This window comes from Onychomys torridus, chromosome 2 (genome assembly GCF_903995425.1).
Source record: "Onychomys torridus chromosome 2, mOncTor1.1, whole genome shotgun sequence".
Taxonomy (NCBI): domain Eukaryota; kingdom Metazoa; phylum Chordata; class Mammalia; order Rodentia; family Cricetidae; genus Onychomys; species Onychomys torridus.
The window spans coordinates 120523273-120543500 of NC_050444.1; the positions used below are offsets into that span (position 1 = coordinate 120523273).

Sequence of the window (20228 nt, forward strand, 5' to 3'; positions counted from 1 at the left end):
CTGACACTTTTGTAGATGCCTAGTAAATGCTGAATGAATTAATAAATGAATGAATGAATCAATCAAATTACATACTGCTTGTAGTTCAATATATAAGGAAATGTGTTAGGACACAGCTAAGCCCCAGACACAATGTCCCAGCAAGATGAAAATGTCTCTGCTACCAACCATAGTGGCAGGCAGTACAGACAGGTAACCTCATCTCTCCTAATTCTTGTTCCTTCTGCCTATTGCTCAACTACTCTCTAGGGCAACATCTTCTGATTGGCCAAAGTTGTCTTGCCAGGTCAAGTTCAATTTGTAGCATATAATAAGGAAAGGAATGTAGAGGGCTTTTGCTTTTGTAAAAGAATGATGCTTGGGCATCTTTTCCACTGGGATGGAGCTTGGTTTCATGACCACATAAGCAGCACTTTATCATCATTAGGTACTATCCCAATTCACTGCTAGGTACTGTCCCCTTCACTGCTAGGTTCTGCTGTCCTACCTATCCTACCTCTTCTCTGTACTAAATTTGCCCAAGCATCTGGAGCTCACTTCTCTGAGTGTCATTTGGAGCTTGGCACTGGACTTGGCTCATTACAATTGCTCAGTGTTTTGTAAGTGACTAGATAATTGAAGATGATGTTTCCTACGATGGATGCTAAGTCAGCCTACACTATAGCTTGTGAGGAATCCTACAACAGAGTGTGTCAAGAGAAGCGTGGGTCCTCCCTTCGTGCTTCACAAAGCTGCTCAGAGAGTCACGGCAGCCAAGCAGTTCTCCCTTACTGTCTGCATGTTGAACTTTTGTGTAACATTTATTCACTCTATTGCCCCAGCTGCTCAAAGAGAGATGGGGGTGGGTGTCTCTAAATATCGTTTTACACATGAGAAAGCTGAGGTTCCAGATGGTGTAAGGACTTACCTAGAGTTCCCTGAACTGTTAATGTATCACAGAGATCACTAGGCAATTCTCCAAACTTGCTGTGTCCTTCTCATAACTCACAACTCAGTGCCTATGTAGAAGCCTGTTCAGGCACATTCATACAAAGAAGCATCCTCAGAACTGTGCCCAGCACACTGGGGAGGGTGGATCACGATAAAAATAATGGCAGATTAGAGTGATTGCTCTTCATAATTTCTCTCTGGTCTCACATCCATGATCTCATTTAATCTTGAAATAGCTGTTAGAGGCACTGTTGTGACTAATATCCCCTTTAACAGATAAGGAAACAGGCTCAGGGAAGGATAGTGTGATGCTCTGTCAATTCCTGAGGTGGTGGCACCCCAGGCTCAGTTATTTGGGTCCTGGCCCTGCAGGGCCACCTCTAAACAGACAGAGTGATGCAGTCCAAATACTCCCTCCCACCCTACAGGCTGCCACCATCTCTTGAGCCAGGCTTTGTTATTAATGTGCTGTTCCTGAGAGCCCAGACTTGCACTTGAATCCCAAGCTTGGGAAAGCTGTAGTATATTTTTATTATAGCCACTTGATAATCCTGGGTGATGGGAGGGAGACCATACTATATCAAGCCTAAGAGTCTTGAAGGAAGGGATTGCTGGACATCCATGAATATTCATTGTTATGCTAAACCACAGGCTACATTTCCCTTCATTCGCTATAATGAGATGCATGCTGCTGAGGCCTCTATAGCTTTAAAGCAGCTAGTGAAAGCATGGAAGCATGGATTACCCTTTGCGAGGCTTTCCTCCAGCCGTCACGTGGGGATTCCCAAAAGCCCAGGTGAATCACTGAAGAAATGAACATCTGCCATTACCTTCCTGAAAACTGGCCAGTGGCTATCTGAAAGTCCTCGCTCCCTCAGCTAGTGTCAGAGGCATGTCCACCAGACACTGTGGGGACACCGCACTTCAGCCCTCCTTCGCCTTAGTTTCCAGTGGAGGTGAGTAAAGGGGAGATATTACCAGCCTGGGACTCTGCTATTTAAATGAGATCTCTGGAGCGGTGTGCCTACTGTTCCTTAGGGTCCATTAGCAAGGTAGAACCCCAGAATTTACTCTGGCCCCACAGCATCAGAATCTGCCCAGTGACAAGATCCCAGGGGATTTGTTTCAGGCTAAGTTCCAAAATCATGAGACAGGTTCTTAGCTGTTGTTTGCTCTTCTCTGTCCCTGTGACTGTGAACAAAATTCACAATCTCACTGGACCTCCTATTCCTACCTTTTCTAGGGGATGAGAAAATTAGATGTGGATATTATAGAGTTGGTTTCAGGGAGGTGATAGCCTCCCATACACAGAGTAATAAACAGCAAAATGCACATCTTCCTTGAAGCTTGTATAATGTCTTCATTTTTAACAATGACTTGTGTAATAAATTAGGTGCATGTCTGTGTACACCATGGTCCTCAATGATCAGAGACATGAAACCCCGGACTCAGGACTTCCTCCCTCTCTGCAACCCAATTCACAGTCTCCAGTGTTCAGAGAGGTTTCATTACAACTACTCAATAATGCTGGAGTAGTTGAGGAAGGAGTCCCCTATATTACACATAAGAATTCTTAAGGAAGGGGTTGGTAGATAGCCACAAATATTCACTGCTATGCTGTGGGTTGTATGTCCTTTGAATTCTTTAAGTGCTGGGTATACATTTAGCCTCTCCTGGAGTTTTACTTGCTTCTGTATCAATCCAACATTTCTTCTCATTATTGCTGTCGTGACACTGGACTTCTGTAAATAAATAATGCTTGTATCTCAAACTGTTACACTACCACACTAGATTCACAAATAGTTGACAGGGTTTCTTGGAGCCTGTTATGGAGCTGCTGGTTGTACATTTCTTTGTCCCATGTAGTTTCCAGATGGAGTGCCAGTTGTGGGATTGAGCAGTGAAGGAGCACAACTCAGTCAAGGTTCAGGGGGAAAGACAGCCCCAACCTTCTCTGCACACATGTGTGTTCTTGGCTTCTCAGGTCTGTCCTTCCCACATCTGTGCAAGGGGATAATGATGTGCAAGGGGCCCCAGGAGCACAGCACACATTTACACTGTTTTCTTCCTGGAGAGACTGTGTTTGAGGCGATGCCACGCTCTGCCTTTGTCAGTCAGGGTGCTAAATTATCCTGGAAGAAATCAGGGCTTGAGGCTGAGACTTTGGAGACAAGGACAAGTCCGAGAGATAAAGGTAGAGATAGAGAGTAGGCTGGGAAGAAAAGAGACCTTTTAGAAGAATAAATACCCCCAAATGTGTTAATTATCCTCTGTGGCAGACTTCAGTCAGTGCAGGCCTGAAGCTGGCTACAGGGGTGGATCTCTCAGTTAGGCTTGGATTTTAACTTCCTTAGAGGGAAGGAGATAGAGTCTCTCAGAAGGTGCTAAATGAATGAGAAAGAACACATTCAGTCAAGTTGAACAAGCCTCAATCTACATATCCGTGAAGGGAATGCTTGAGGGCTCTCTGTAATGGATTGGCAGTGGACCCTTTGGGAGGTGAGAGGGCATGGGGGTGGAATCCTTGTGAATGGGATGAGGAGAACAATAGGATGAAGAGACCAGAGCTCTGTTTCTGCTTTGTGAAGACATAAGAGAAGAGAGACCCATGTGGACTAAAGTGAAGGTCTTCACTAGAACCCACTACTCCAGCACCAGATCTCAAGCTTTACGTCCAGAATAGCGTGAAAGGTTTTTTGTTTTGTTTTAAAGCCATCCAGTTGGTAGCAATTTGTTACAGTATCCTCAAGTGACTGAGATGTTAACCTATGAGAAATTTGTTTGAATAATACTATAAAGTGATCAGACTAGTAGGGACATTGAACATGTTTGGCTCAGCACTGAGGAAGTAATGGTAAGATGGACGATAAGGGAGAAAGGCCCAATGTCCTTGCTGGGATATGTTGGCATACCAGCAACAACCTTTAAAATGTGTGGGTGTTTCAATGCATGATGTTGTTGGGATCACAGTTCTTAAGTGACCAGAGCACCTCCAAAAGTCCTGAGGATGAGCTGATGCCCTGGACTCTCCCCAGACCTCTTCCAGCCTCTCTCCTCTAGCTCCTTCTGGACCCCGTCTCCTGTCTTCATTCATGCTAGCTGGATCCCCAGTGGTCACTGCATGTGATATGTTTCTGTGACCCATAAGCCTGCAGCTCTAACTTAGCACTACCCACTTTGCTGAGCACAATTTTGATATCATCTTCTGTTCTAACAACAGCAGTGCCAGCTAGGAGGTTCCAGCCTGTTCTAACAGGCATGACTAGTCATATCATTGTCGGGGACTTTTATCACACCTAAGCCTACCCTAGCCCCCAGACAGATATAGAAATTGTAACACTGGGCTCCATCCCCCCAATGGATACACTCCACAGACTGAATATCTGCAAGCAATGCTATGTATGCCTCCTGTACATATTGACGAATCACCAACTGCATGCCCAACTCAATTTTAAATATAGGAATCCCAAGCTAAATAAGACAGGGTCCCTGCTTCCCTGAAGCTTCTGCTATGATTGAGTAGCTCACAATCAGGAACTAAAAATGATAACATATCAATAAGGACCACGATAATCAATAATATGATGGAATAAGGGTGATAGTAAGAGGCTATTAGTGTTTGAAGTTACGCGGGCCAGTGCTTAAATAACAAGTGTCAGCCATGTAATTTGTAGAAGGGATACCACTTAGGCAGAGGAAAAAGTTGGTGCCAGGTCCCCAGGTGGGAACAAATCCATCATGTCACACAGAGATGATTGAAGCATAAAGACCTAGTTCAGAGCACAGGGAATCAGTTAGGATTGGAGGCTGGAAGACTCTGGGCATGATGGGGTTTAGAGCTCTAAAAGAGAGTTTGGAGAGTTAGGTAAAGGGTCTAGGAGGCAGACTATGCTCTGTACCTTTAAAAGAAAGGGTCATCGTGAGGGGAAGAAGCAGAAGAGATCCAAGAGTTGGGGCCTAAGTCAGAGTTACAGGGAAGAACAGATCATGTTTTGAACTGAAAGGAGATCAATCAGAACATGGCCTGAGTGAACATTTGCCGAGTCCTGGCCGCCAGCCAGTGAAGATCCATTGGGAAAGCACCTGGCAAGTATGTGCAGTGGCTGTGTGAGCCCTCCCATCCTAAGGCAGGGTACCTACCTACTCACAGACCCTGTCGTCTTTAGGACAGTCAGCCTGTAGAGCAAGTCCTCAGGCAATATGCTCATTTTCTAGATGAGGACACCATGGGTCAGGATGGTGGATTGACACTCCTATTACACTTTAAGACGGACATGAAATCTGTATTCTAAATGTGTCTTCTGATAATTGACCCCATGCTTTGATGCTCTTTCTTCAGATGAAGTTCCTTCCTCTGCAAAATCTATGACCTGCCTTAAGCACACCCCTCCAAGTCAAGCCAACTTGTTGAACATTGTCCCCAGCATGGAGCCCAAGCTAGTGAGTTTCCCAAGAGGGCCATTCTTAGGGTGGCTTTTTGTGTACCCAGATTATTTTTCTAATGGTAACCCGTGACTTTCATTTTTCGACTTCTTTGGTCTTATTACTTAACCACTTTGTAACTTGCTCTCCTCATCTGTAAAATGGGAACTCTAACCTTCTTACTATAAATACAAAAGCAGTGAATCCCACTTTTAATTACTATTGAGTAAAAGGCTTTGTCCTTTTCCTGACATTGACCAGCACCACTCATCTTTGTGTAATAATCTCAGATGGGGACAGACCTTCCTAAACAATGCCCACAACCACACTCAGTATTTATTGACCACTAGGCAAAAGCTGTGACCGAGTTTACATTATTCATTACCAGAGTCAATTTTCCCCAGGAACCCCAGGAGGTAGCTGCTGGGATTATTGTTCCCATTTTGCAGATGTAGCTAGGGACACCTATTACTCTTACATTGTTCACCAAAGATGACATGGATGGAGAGCAGAGCCAAGAGCAAAATTCCATCTCTCTGTCTGCAGAGCAGAATGGGTGCTGGAGTCCATTGGTATGTCTTGTCCCTCATGGTAACTTGGGTTGTGCTGTTCAGCCAGGCTGCCTTGGTAATTCTCCTCTGCAGCTGACATCAGTCAGCATCAGGCCTGAAGCTGGTGGAGGGGAGTGTCTCTCAATTAGGCTTGGAGTTTAACTTCTAGAGAAGAAACAAGAAACAGGCTCTCAGAAGTTGCTAAGTGAACGAAATTGAAATTGCCAGAAATGACTTGCCTTAGGGGAGACAGACTTCTCACTTGCCAGGTCACAGAAATTTTGTTTTCTCTCACTGGCAGAGTGCTGACCCAGCAGAAGCCATACAGCCTTACAGTTGGCTCAGATGGAGACTTTAAAGGGTCTTAGAAATTTGAAGCAGATACAGATGGAAAGATTTCTAGTACAGTGCCCTCTGTTGTGCAGTGACACTGTAGCATGGTGTCTTCTGTCACAGAGGGCTCTATATAGTCCTGGGAGCATGAGTCTCAGAGTTCAGATCCTGCCTTCATCCACTGGATCTTGACCAAGCTGGGTGCTTTATCATGTGTGAAAAAAACAGCATTCAAACTGATGAAAAGTGTCACTGAGAACATGACACCAGATCGTGTTAGCACAGTGTGGCTAAGCTCACACTCCTTCCTGGAGGTGATGCACACAAAGATCTTAGAAGGTTCTGGAATATGAGTAGTCCACTTCAGTTATGCTGATTATTCTGTTTATGTTATCAACATTGGCAGAGCACAACTTTGCTTTCTCTTAATCTACACATTCCAGAATGATACATTTAGAAAAACAACTCCTCAAATTTCTGTCTCTGGGTGTTTCATTTACATTATTTTCAGGTTTGGGGCTAGGGAGACATCAGTTGCTAATGTGCCTGTTGGACAAGCACAAAGACTGAATTCATATCCTCTCCTAACACACACAAATAAAAAGCTGAAATGGTGGCACCTGTCACCCAATGGCTTGGGGGAGGGGAGACAGTTGCATCCTTGAAGCTCATTGGTCAGTCAGCCTAGCTGAATTGGTGAGAGGCTGTCCTAAAAATTAAAGATGGGAAGTGACCCAGGAAAAAACCCAAAGTTGACTTGGGGCTTCCACATCAACAGTCAACTTGTTCCATTTGAACAAGGACACATACACACACACACACACACACACACACACACACACACACACACCATATACTACTATACAACACAAAAATTATTCTTGGATATCTTAGTCAACCAAATAATGTATTTGCCCAATGAGATGCCATGACCTACTTACCAAAATGATAAAAATTATGAAGACAGACAGTCTCAGATATGGGAATTGTGCAAACTGTGACATTGTGAAGTGGTATTGCCTATGTAAAACTAGACATATGCCTACCCTGTGGACATGACATTGCAATTTCCAAAAAGAAGGTAAACATATATCTAGAAAGGTTTTAACCAAAATATTCATAGCAGACATTTCGTTCTAGCCACAGACTGTGAGCAGCCCATGTGTCCAACAATGAGAATGGAAGGAAAATGTACAAATGAATACATCTGAAAAAAAGAACAAGGTATTAATTAATATAATATCATGGATGAATCTCAAAAACATGCAAAATGAAAGAAGTCTTATAAAAGACACACACACAGTATGATTCTGTCTATGTGAACTTCTAGAATAGGCAAGCCTATTGTGGAAATGACGGTAAACTTCCAGCCTCTGAACAGCCCAAAAGAGAAGTGAGGTCACACAGGCTTTCTCCAAATAAGAGACACAGGCTAGGACTACACAGAACCAGAACTTCCCAGAGTATCCTAGTCCCAGCCCCCACAGTGAGTTTCTGTATCTGTAATCACTGCTTCCAGTCTTGGGGACAATCATCTTCTGCAGGCTTGGTGTAGACAGCTGAGTAAAAAACCAGTGGGAGCCTGAGTCATAGGGAGGCACCCATGCTTTTACAAATTCTGTCACCAGTAACTTGACCCTTTTCTCACTTTCAATATAGAGAAAATTCTTAATGCTTCTACCATGGAGTGGGAGTGGTCTCTTTTTGATGCATACAAGAACATTCTACTCTCCTTAACAAAGCCTGACCTCAGAAAGGCCTAACATGGGTCAGATTCCATTAGCTTGCCTCAGAACAACCTGAAGGATGTGAAATGCCTCTCCCTACCGTGACTTAGTTCTTTACACAAGCAGAAAGATAATACCAAAGTTCAGCCTCAAGTAGCTGTTCTGTCTTACTTTAAGTGGAGGGTCAGGAGGAGGAGGAGGAGAGACTATGAAGCCTGTGTGACAGGACCGGGGAGCAAAGGCTCACAAAAGACCAAGGTCTCACTACAGAATTATACAATGTTTCCCCCATGAACCTTACCATCACACTACTAGAGGCCTAATGATAGTGCTTCCTTTCATTTGGTGCCATGTGTGACTAGAAGGAAAAATCTTCAAGGCATTCTGGATGGATGAACAAATGGACAGGGAAAGGGAATGCAGTGTCAGGAGAGAGATGGAAATTCTGTGAAAGAATTAAAAAATATGTCCAAGATCAAAAGTATCCTATCAGAAACTAAGAAGTCCCTTAATGAGCTTAGCAGTGGACCAGGATGCTGCAGAAAGGATCTCTAAGTAGAAACCACTGACAACAAAGAGCTAAGGCTGAGCTCATGGGACTGCCATCCAGGGACTGTACTGCTACAGAAGGTGGAGACTCCACACATAATAGGGCATTGTTGATATACATCAGGTTTATCTTCTAATATAAGGCATGTACCATGCCTGCCTAATTGAACTGGCATGGTGGCATTTGAAGGTGAACTTTTATATGTTGTAAATGTCTGCTGCTGATACGTAGGTCTCCACTAAACTAATCTTTAAAAGAAAGGAAAGAAAATGGAATCTTAAAAGTTCTCAGTTGAAACCAAATAAATCAGAATAAGAGAGAAAGGCAAAAAACAAGGACAATGAAAATGAACAAATAGAAGAAATTATGATGGTTAATATAAAATATTACCTCAACTATGTCAGGACTCACTGTGAATGTCAACATTCAAAATTAGAAGACAGATTGCCAGAGTGGTTCAAAAACAAGATCCAACTATACATTGTCTACAAGAAACTCATTTTAAATATAGACAGAAGTTGGATTAAAAACTAAATGGAGAAAAATGTATCATGCTGACAATGATCCAAAGGAAATATGGGTCGCTATATTAACTTCATACAGAATAGATTCAGAGGAGGAAAATTTAGCAGGGTTAAAAAGGGCAGTATAAGGGTTGGGGACTTAGCTCAGTGGTAGAGCACTTGCCTAGCAAGCACAAGGCCCTGGGTTCTATTCTCAGCTCCAAAAAAAAAGGGTAGTATATAAAGATACCAGGACCACTTCTTCAAGGAGACATCACAGTCTGTAACATGCATGCACCTAGCAGTAGATTATCAAACTAGGGAGGAAAAACCTTATGGAGCTATGAGAAGCATATGAAAGCAGTTGTTGGAGAACTCAGTGGTCCTACATCAGAGACAGAGCCAGCAGGCAAGGACAGATTGGACTCAGCAATATCTTTAATCAAGAAGATGTAATTGACATCTACTAACTACTTAATCTAACAACAGCAAAATACACCTTTGCCAGCTCCCATTTATGTTCACGAACATAAATGACATCTCAGGCCTTAAACATGTCCACATGAGCTTTAAGTAATAAAAGTGTACATGGTTTATTTCAGAACATCATGAAAATCACCCAGAAATCAAGAACAGGAAGCTAACTGCAGCCTTCCCAAACATGCTGAGGTTGAACAGGATCCGTCTAAATGATACATGGATCAAAGAATAAATATCGAGTGAAAAGACACCTTATTATAATTGTGGGATGAAGCAAAGGCAGGGCATAGAGGGGGCGCTCATGGCATTAAATGTGTGTGCTGGAAAAGAAAAGATTGAGAACCACGAAGTTTAAGTTTTTCGTCTTAGGGAACTAGAAAAGGGAGAAACAAGAAGGCCAAGTTAGGCAGAGGAAGAACAATAAAAACTAAGATGCCAGGGGAAAGCAAGACTTGGAAGTCAGTAGGGAGAATGAGTATAGACACTGCTGGTGGTAGCTACCAGACCTCTATAGAGGGTTCACAGCAGTAGTGTCTTGCTCACTTGCTCTCCAGCCATGGGAAGACAGTGTAACCCCCATTAAGATCTCTGTCTCTTATAACATTCAACGTGCAGCAACAGAGTGGAGGCAGGGAGCAGCTCTCCCCAGACACCAATGCTGAAGCCTTCATCTTGGATTCTCCAGGCTCCCATGCTGTAAGAAATTAATTTCTCTTTGTTATAAATGATTCAGACTATGACACTTCATTATAGTAGGATAAACTGACTGAGACAGCTGAAAGATCAAATGCTGGTCACTATGGAGAGCAATGGGAAATCTCACTCAGTGCTTGTAGGATGCAAAATGATACAGCCATTGTAGAAAATAGTTGACAGGTTTTTCATTTTTTGTTTGTTTGTTTTGTTTTGTTGTTTTTGTTTTTGTTTTTTTTAAAGAAATGCTCATACCATATAATCCAGTACTTATGTGTCTTGGTATTTGTACAAAGGTGTTAAAAACAACTTTGTGAAGAAATCTGGGCAAGCTTGTTTGTAAGAACTTTATAGTAATTTCTAAACATGTAGCAAACTAGATGTCCTCCTAGATGAGTAACCTACAGTATAAACATAAACTATAATGTTACTTGGCACTCAAAAAACAAGCTATTGCCAGGCGGTGGTGTTGCACGCCTGTAATCCCAGCACTTGGGAGGCAGAGGCAGGTGGATCTCAGAGCTAGTTCAGGACAGCCTCCAAAGCTACAGAGAGACCCTGTCTCAAACAAACAAACAAAAAAACAAACAAAAAACCCAAGCTATCAAACCATGAGACAACATTGAAGAAATACAGGTGAAAATTACCCAAAGAATGAAACCTAATTGAAAGGGCTACATGTGATATCGTTCCAGACTCTTGACATCTAGAAAATGGAAAACTAGGAAGTCAATAAAAAGATCAGTGTTTGTCAGAGGAAGAGACAAAATGGGTATGCAGAGGTAGGACTTGGACCCAGCTATCCTGGTTCCCAAGTTTGTGACTCTATTATTTAAAGCTGCCAGAATGGAGGGGATACTTGAAACCTAGAATTCAGAAGACTTTTAATGCAGTGAATAGATTATGTATGAAAGTATAAAGGACTATTGTGTTATAATGCACAGAATAAACAAGTCAACTCTGATGGGAGCTACAGTGTTTTTGTGATTATTGCATACAAATGTAAGTTCACTGACTATTTCCAGTATAGTAGTGTAGAGTGAATGTCAGTAGTGGGCACTGTGCCTGGAGAGACGGAGGGTATTGGGAAATCTTGGTGTCTTCATCTCAATATTGTTGTGAATCTAAAACTATTGTAAAAATATAAAATGTATTTTAAAACCTGTAGAATAATGGTGACCTCTGAAGTGGTTAGAGGTGTAAATAAGAATCGGTTTAAGAGAGATTTCTGTAGTATGTAACATTACACACTTAAGAAGAAACAGCTTTGCCGGGCAGTTGTGGTGCACACCTTTAATCCCAGCACTCGGGAGGCAGAGCCAGATGGATCTCTGTGAGTTCTAGGCCAGCCTGGGCTACAGAGTGAGTTCCAGGAAAGGCACAAAGCTACACAGAGAAACCCTGTCTTCGAACCCCCCCCCCCCCCCCCAAAAAAAAAAGAAGAAACAGCTTTTAACTCTAAATGGGAAAAAAACCCTGGAAACAAATGCCAAACTCTAGTTAATGATATATGCTCAAAGGTTTTAAAGGCATGTACTGATGTCTGCCCTTCCCTTTAAAATGGGCTGGTAGGTGGCTATAGAGATGGACATATGAATATACACAATAAGTTCAGTAAAAGTAAAAGTGTGAATATGTGGGTGTTCAGTTAAAAATTCTTCTGTGGATTTGAACATTTTTATTGAAGGGAAAGAAAAACCAGATCCCTGGACAATTTCCCTCCTTTTTCCTGAAGAGTAAATTCTAAAGGTCATGCTGGAAGCCTGAGACATACAGACTGTTTCAAAGAGTGAACTTTCAGATTCCTGGTTGTGCCTTAAGCTTTCGAGTCCCAAATGCAATTTAGCAGAGGAATGAAATTAGAAGTTCACAGTCCTTCATACCAATGCCTCTAGAGAGTTATTGCCAGAATTTGTTGCTTTGCAGTTATGTTGTTATGTTGCTTTGTTGCTTTGCAGTTACATTGTTATGTTGCAGACAGGCATGGTCCTCCTCATAAGCCTGGTGATTGGGATTCATTACTTATTCATTGTGGACTTCTCACCTGCTGGGCATCTGTCCTCCATTCTCAGATTTCACACTCTGTGGGCTCAGGAGACCACTGTCTGGCTGGGGAAAAGTGCCTTCCTTTGGCATGCTCAGAGTCAAAACATTCTTCAGCTTCAAGGAGGAAATTGTGCTGTAATATGTAGCAAGTCTTTCTCTGTCCAACCAGCCAGCTCCCAAATGATGACATGGACACTTACTATTTATTAATTATGAAAGCTTGGACTTTAGCTTCAGTTTGCTTTCAACTAGTTCTTATAACTTAAATTAACTCATGTTTTTATCAATCTATGTGTGCCTTTTACCTCTATCCCATTCTGTGTATCTGACTGGTTCTGTGTCTGGCTGGCATCTCTTGAATGCCTAGATTCATCTTGAGTTTCTTCTCTCTGTCCAGAAGTCCCACCTATCTCTCCTACATAGCTATTGGCCATTTAGATCTTTTATTAAACCAATCAGAAAGCACCGTAGGCAGAGACATCTTTACAGTATAAACTAATATTCTGCAACAGTAGTAGTTATATTATGAGCTATGTTGGGTGTGCACCAGCTGTCATCATCAACCTCATCAGACAGATGAGAAGAGGTTAATCCATGTGCCTTGAATCATATAACTTAGTAGCAGAGGTGAGAGTGGAACCCAGGCTGCTGGGCTCCCATGTTTATAACTAGCTGCCTCTGGTGGAAAGTGATTGTTTATGGTGGGAACTATATATATTTTTATCTGAATTCTAAATGTCCCCTGAAGACTTCATGTGTGAAAAACTTGTTCCATGGCCTGTCACATGATTAGGAGGTTGCAGAACTGTCTTAGTCCGGGTTTATGTTGCTGTGAAGAGACACTGACTAAATTCTTATAAAGGAAAACATTTAACTGGTTTCAAAGGTTTAGCCCATTCTCATAATGGTGAGATGTAGGGGCTGGAGAAGGATCTGAGAGTTCTGCGTTTTGCAGGCAACAGGAAGTGAACTGAGACACTAGGTGTGGTTTAAGTATATATGAGACCTCAAAGCCCATCTCCACAGTGACATACTTCCTCCAACAAGGCCACTCCCACTCCAGCAAAGCCACACCTCCTAATAATGCCACAACCTTTGGGGGCCATTTTTTTTTCAAACCACAAGAACCTTAGGAGATGTGGTCTAGTGAAAGGAAGTGAGATTGGGACCTAGTAGGTGGAAGTTAGGGACTAGTAGGAGGAAGTTAGGTTTAGGGGGCTACACCCTTTAGGTGGCTATTGACACCTTGTTCCTTCCCCCTTCTACCTCCATGAAGTAAGCAGTTTCATTCTACCATATGTTTCTTCCATGGTATGCTGTTACTACAGACTCAAAGAGACAAGGCCAACCAGCCAGGTATTAAAACTCTACACCATGAGTCAAATATAAACCATTTCCTCATATTAAGTTGCTCTTCTCAGTTATTTTGCCACTGTAATAGACAACTGATTAACACATGTACCTTTATCCAACCCAGCTCCTTTCCAATTTATGGCTAAGTGGGATTTTAGGATCTCTTGAGATCCTACGGCGTGAATGGCACCATTTAGAAGAAGACATGTATTTAATAAACTACAAATGTTTAAACCAGGCTTCCCATAAGTATGTGTGTGTGTGTGTGTGTATGTGATTTGTGTATGTATATATGTGATATATGTGTTTGTATGCATGTAATGTGTGTGTATGGTATATGATATGTATATATGTGGTGTGTGTGTGTATGTGTGTGTGTGTGGTATGTGTGGGTGTGTATGTGTGTTTGATATGTATAAGTGTGTGTGTGTGTGTGTGTGTGTGTGTGTGTGTGTGTCGGTCTGTGTGTGTGTGTGTGTGTGTGTGTGTGTGTGTGGTGATAGTCACATCTGATGCTATCATACGGGTTTGCAATTTACAGAGTGTCTTCAGGTACAACTTTTATATAAGCTTCATGGGCATCCCATAAGACAAGGATAGTATCATTATTTTCATAGTCTAAATTTCATCAAAGGCGAGAGAGGGCCAACAATTTGAGCAAGATTACACATCTGGGCTGGAGACAAAGGGAGGAGAATCCCAGCCTCCCAGATACCCTGTTCACATGGCTCCCACATCATCTGCTTTTCCTCTCAGCCTGGCTCTATGCTTCCGGGCTTTCCTAATTTACATATGAGATCATGCTAGTTCTTGGGAAGTGACCAATATATAATGTGTAGCTAATGTGATAAAGTACAATTCCACTTTTGTTACAAAGGAAGGGAACTCTCCAGGGGATCATAATAGTCAGGCCCCTCTCAGTGGAACTCAGAGAGTTTTATGGGCATCAGGAAACAATTCATCCTCACAATGGACCATTGGGCCTGGCAACTCCCGTTGTTCTCACCATTCTGTGGAGGGGGAACGGATATTAAGAGATTTGGCCCAGGGTCACCAGCATCCAGGCTGTAAATCACACAGTCTTAGTGGCAGGTTGAGGAATGGAAGCAGGACTTCAGAATAACCATCCTGAGAGTGTAGTGTGCTTTGGCTCTTATGTATGTAATGTGCTTTTAAGTACCCCCAAGAGCTCATGTTCAGGAGTAGAAATGATGTCCCACATGTTAGCCTTGACACTCATTAGCAAATCCCTTGTTCAAGGTCAAAAAGAAACCAGATAAGGATCATGAAGACCTCAGTCTTCTTTCCCTCAGGGCTCTGCCCATCATTCTAGGGCTGGTCATATTTTCATTGTTCCCTAGTCTGGTCAAGCAGTTGTTCCCTTCCCTCGGTCAAACCTCTGTTAAGAATGGAGAGTGGGGAAAGTATTAGCTTTGACATCGATTGCAGCTTGCTTTAACTTTATGACCTTGGATGAGTCACTCTCTGCCTTTGGGGATCAGTTTACTAGTCCAGGAATGACAGAACAGATGACATTCTAGAACAATGAGGAAAGGTAAATCTCCACACGGAGACCTCGATAGTGTTTTTTCTAGTCTGTGATAGGGATCACAAGGACTGTGCTGTGTGCTCTGTCTGGCCCAGTTCCTGACAGGAGAAAGGCACTTGATGGATGTGGAATGAGTGAATAAAAATGGTGCAGCCCCTTGGCTTAGGATGAGCAATGTTGCCCAAAGTTCTGTCAGTAGCTTGCCTGAATTTCAAGCGTGACCCATTTCAGGCTGGAACCTCTGGCTGTTAGTCATCCCCGAGACCTGTCAGCATATAATCACTAGCGTCAAAGGTTCCAGTGACATAGAAGGCCAAGACTTTTTCTTTGCATCCAGAGGTCAGAATGATTGATGTGTGAATTCAGATTAACAGCAGGGGCCCACTCAGTTGCTTTCCTAATGGTACTTCAGGGGTTAATTTTTGAAGTGGAGACTGGTGATCTTGAGATGTTGGAGTCACCATTATCTGGGAAAGAGAAAGCTGGGGTTGATGTCTCTTTGTCTGCTTCCAAGACCATGAGTGACTCTGTTTATCAACCTGCTTCTTTCATAGGGGGTGCACAGATACTCAGAGAATGTGGCTTTAAATGGCTAAGGATTCCATTCTAAACCCTATGCATCACATGACTTTAAATAACTCTAATATGACTACTATTTCAAATGGCATTAATAAAACATGTCAGTCATAACAACTGGATTTAGGGGACTACAAATGTCAAGAGCTTTGGGAAGCATTTATACCATCTTACCACATGGGTAAACTGAGGCACAGAACATTAGTAATTCACTCTAGGACCTGGAGGGAGGAGAGGAGCTAAGCATTGTCTCAGTGTCTGTTTGGCTGCAGAACTGAAGTCCTTGATCAGCAAAGTCCAGTCCAAATCTCCTATCTGTTCATTGCAATACAATGGCATAGATCAAAGAAGGGAGTTTCAAACTGCATGCTTCGTCTAACAATTGGTTCCTTGAGGTACATGATTCAGCCAGGTATCTCCCTGGGGTCTGATTAACAAGGAGTGCTCATTAACTGTTTATTGTAAATCACTGGGGAGCATAATAACAACTTTTATAAAGCATGGGAGTCTTTCCAAAGGGTCTTCACTTATTTATGTGATGTCTTCAACTTGTATCCATCTGTGTGTAGCAACTTTGAACTTGCAAAGTGGACATGGAAAGAAATTTTTGTTAGCCAAACCATTTCAGTTTCCAAACACAGGTCCGTTGTGGGTGTTTCTTTCTACTTCCAGTCACTGCCACTTACACTGTGTTGGGTCTACACTGGCATGAAATCTGTCTGGAAATTATAGCCTATGTTTGTATGTTTTCCATTTCTGATAAAATTGCATTCCATCTAGAGGCCTTTTATTAGCAGTCTTACTAGTGGTGGGAAGAAAAAGCAAAAGCTTTAGCCTATAGAACTGTCACAGAGCCTTGTAAGGCGTGTGCTCATTTGTTAGATCCATGATGATAACAAGATAGGTTTACCCAAACCTCAGGACTCTGCAAGGGACTGGCATATGATGTCACTTAAGATGTAATCTCTTCCCTGAAGGAATTTTGTGGAGGACAGTTGGCTGGCACTTACCAGAAACTCCATGTATCTACCACCACTCTTACTACAGATAATGGTATTGAAGGTCTTAGTGGAGAGAGAGAAAGCCTGTGCATAAAAGTGAACAAATCATGTCAAGAAGGAAGATTACCTCACTGAAGGATGAAATGGGATGGGGAGTGAAGAGTATAAAGTGGGTAAGAATGATAGGGGTTGTGGAATGAAGTAAGAACCAGCCATTACATGTATGACAAGGGGCAGCGAAGAGTCAGGATGACTAGAGTAAGATAGTCAAAGTTAGTACATTCAGGAGATGGGTCAATGGGTAGCTGGGAATCTATATACACAGAGATGCTCAGAAGCCATGGTAGCGATTTTGACTTTGTTGCTGGGTAAGATGGACAGCTCCCAGCGAGAGTTTGGCAGATAATGGCCTGATTTGACATACGTTTAAAGAAGTCACTTTGGGCTTCTTTCTTGTCAGGAAAGAGATTCTAGGAAGTGAGAAGGGAACAGAGAAGTGTTGAGTGAGTGATACAGAGGTCCCAGGGAGGGATTCTGTTGAGCACAGGCAGGTGTCCATAGTGGCAAGAAAGGACCTGATTCTAGCTCTCTGCCCATAGCCCAGACACGGAAGGGTTTAAGGAGAGTAGACACAAGAGATAAGGAGATGAAGAGAGCCCTAAGGACTGCCTGTGGCGTGGGCAACCACTTCCTGGCCCTAAGAGGGTGATGTACATTTACTCCTTTGGAGCTTAACGTCTAGTTAGAGTCAGCATTTTTATGGTGTTTTTATTTCGGTTGCTATAAATGAAACACACAGCCTCCTGGTAGAACAGTCCTGAAATACATGCAGTAGACAGCTCTGCTTCCCAACTTCCTTCCCAAGAGGGAAACACAGTTCCAATCTGTAATGTATTTTTCTAGACATGATAAAAAAATATACAAGAATGTATGTGTGTTGAACTTTCTTTTCTTTATTAAAAAATTCTAAATTATTTTCTTTCATGATACTATGGTCCAGACTACATAAGCTATATTGCAGCCTACTTCCCCAGTAAATAATACATCTCAGAGATTAATTTCTACCAGTACATATAGAAATTCTTCGGAGTCTTTTCTACTGTATTTCCTTACTGTGATGTATTTAATTAATTCCCTACTGAAGAACACTGTCACTATTTCTAATATTGTTAAATTACTAATGATGCAATGATAAATAATATCTGTGAGCATATATATTATACACATGGTGGAATTATATTCATAGAATACACTCCTAGAAGTAGATTTTATCTATCTAGTATTTATCATCTATCTATCTATCTATCTATCTATCTATCTATCTATCTATCTATCTAATCTCTCTATCTCTCAAGAGTACCACTGTGCTACCAAAAATATTGGAACTTACAGTCCATCTGTCCATCTTCAATGCACAGTGACTGCACCTGTCCAGGAGAAACTGCTTATGATGGCATCAACACTGATGACAACCTGTATATGTATGATGTTTTATATTTGGCCAAATGCCTTCATTGTTATTCTTGCCATCTATTTACTGGTCTCCCAAAACAAATCTGGGAAGCAGCCACAGTGTCCACCTACATTTTATACTGAGGAGAACACTTGGAGAGACAGCATCCTTCCTAGTTAGCAATAAGAGAAGTAACTAATATACCTATACCTGCTTTTTGAGATAGGAACAGTCACCAAAGCTCAGAGATGTGGTTTCTTGGATAAGGTCTTAAAGACAGAGCTGTGGGTGTGTCTGGGTTGTTAATAGACTTAGGACAATTTAAACTCATGGTAGGTGTACAGAACAGAGGACAGCAAGTATATGGATCAAAGGGTGCAGACTGGCAAAGGGTGTTCCTACATATACCTGGGAGGCAACAGGTGTAGTGGCTAGCAGAGTTCTGATGTAGACCGTGGATAACCCTGCCTGGGGACCCATTCTGGTTATTCCATTGACAATCTTCGGAACTTAGTTGTTTAACCCCTGTCTCAGTTTCTTTATCTGTAATATTGGATTCTACTTTTATAATGTTACTTTGAGAGTTAAGTAAACATGTAAAGTCCTATCAGTATTGCCTATGTAGTGAGTACTCAGGACAATCTGGCTCCTCTAATTTTACAGAGTAAAATATGGCCTATAGCTGGAGTAACAAAGGACGTGAATGTCAGACTATGACATTCACCCTCTATCATGCTTGGTTTTGACCTGAAGGAATCTGAGTTTGGAGAAGGTTTTCGTATGTTAGAACAGATTAAAGTAGAACAGAACTGGAGTCCAGGGACCAGTGGAGGGTGACTGCCAAGTTCTTTATGGCAATTTTATTGTCTGGGAGAGAGGGAGGCCAAGCAGTGACTGCACTTGGGCCTTGTCAATGCCCATCAAATTATCTGCTCTGAACTAGTGCATTGGCTGTTACAGCCCTGGTTCCATTACCAGGAAGCATTTTTTGATTACTTTATAGGAAATAGGGTTTGTTTTCTTCCATCTGCCTAGCAGAGGGCTTGTCTCTATGGAAGAAGGCTTGAGAGCTGCACAGAATTCAGTAACTGTCAGAGAGCTGGAAGCATCCACCCCTGCAAGGAGCCCAACCAAGCCGGGTTATGCTGTAAGGATGAAGGATCCTCTTCTGGAGAGACACCTAACACTGTGCTGCTAGGCTTTGTCTGGTAAGGTCAGCCTCTGGCTTGGCTGTAAGACAGTCCCTCCCAAGATGAACTCCTATCACATTTGTGGCCATGCTTTACTCCCAGGACAGTGATGGTGCACAGTATTGAGAACTGGACTCCTGGAGCTCAGAGCTGATGGGTTGCAACCATTCTTTTTCCACCCCCACCTTGCACATGCCAAAGCTTTCAATAAACGGTGTATGTGTGCACGCTCTCCATCCTTGCATCTCTGTCCCAAGGAAGGCTTTGGATAAATATGGTGCCCAATAACTTTAAGGGATCAAGCGCTTTCAAGAAAATTTTCTGCTAAGAAGTTGAGCTGGGGGGAATTGAAAGCAAGGCTGCCAGCTTTGATGTCTTAAGTATGAAATTTCAATGGCTTACCGGCTGCCAAGCTCTAGTGCTTGGGTGGCTGGGGCAAGATTTAAGAAAATGATTGTATTGCACATCCCATGGGTGACAGGCAATGAAGTGTCAGTAGCCTGAGGAACACAGAAGGAAAGAGATTGGAGGTGGTTAGGGGTAGGGACTGGCAGCTCCTCACCCTGTCCCTTTTTCTTTTTTTTCTATTACAAAAAAATATCCTCATTATCAGGATGTGAGAAAATCATGGAAAATCAGAAGGCCAAGTAATTTTGCCATTTGTGAAAGGGAAACATTTTTGTTATATTATTTTCTATGATAAAAAAGCTGGTAAACAGACACAATGTCAAGTTTTCTTATACTTGTCTCTGTTTCCATAGATTGCTGCAGCTCTCATCCCTCATTAGAGAAGCCTCATTTTGTACTTGGTGGCAATTAATACAGAGATCTAAAGCTGATGAGAATACAGCCCAAAATGAGACATATATCA

The 20228-nt window shown here is 42.3% G+C and overlaps 1 protein-coding gene across 8 annotated transcripts in view; it reads left to right on the forward strand.

The window, feature by feature from the left end:
• Window positions 1–20228, forward strand: part of Dab1 (DAB adaptor protein 1) — a 1169406-nt gene that overhangs the window by 288664 nt on the left and 860514 nt on the right. Inside the window, exon 1 of one of the 8 annotated variants that reach the window (XM_036177317.1) lies at window positions 5320–5370. The exons of the other annotated variants lie outside the window; for them this stretch is intronic. The gene's annotated coding sequence lies outside the window, so the exon portion shown is untranslated. Of the gene's footprint in view, window positions 1–5319; window positions 5371–20228 lie in introns of those variants that run through there. 8 annotated transcript variants of the gene reach the window in all.